Below are 311 nucleotides of genomic sequence, written 5' to 3'. Positions count from 1 at the left end.
CTGTTTGGGACATCTGGAAAATCGATTGTTCGGAGAAAAAAAGGTGAACGCTACCATGAGTCCTGTGTCGTGCCTACAGTGAAGCATCCTGAGACCATCCATGTGTGGGGTTGCTTTTCAACCAAGGGAGTGGGCTCTCACATATCTGCCCAAAAACACTGAATACATAATGAAATCAAAATGTCTTGCAAGAGCGACTTCTTCCAACGATCCATGCGCAATTTGGTGATGATATGTGCATTTTCCAGCATGATGGAGCACCATATCACAAAGCAAGAGTGATAAAGAAGTGGCTCCCAGATCCTTACATT

At 44.4% G+C, this 311-nt stretch overlaps 1 protein-coding gene across 1 annotated transcript in view; it reads right to left on the bottom strand.

Annotated features, from left to right (window-relative positions):
• nrxn2b (neurexin 2b) overlaps window positions 1–311 on the bottom strand; it is a 128580-nt gene that overhangs the window by 11340 nt on the left and 116929 nt on the right. The window lies entirely within an intron of this gene.

The sequence above is a fragment of the Sinocyclocheilus anshuiensis genome, unplaced genomic scaffold (assembly GCF_001515605.1).
Source record: "Sinocyclocheilus anshuiensis isolate Anshui unplaced genomic scaffold, SAMN03320099.WGS_v1.1 scaffold1916, whole genome shotgun sequence".
Lineage (NCBI taxonomy): Eukaryota > Metazoa > Chordata > Actinopteri > Cypriniformes > Cyprinidae > Sinocyclocheilus > Sinocyclocheilus anshuiensis.
The sequence above is the reverse complement of the archived record's forward strand: the minus strand, read 5'-3'. Positions and strand labels throughout refer to the sequence as shown.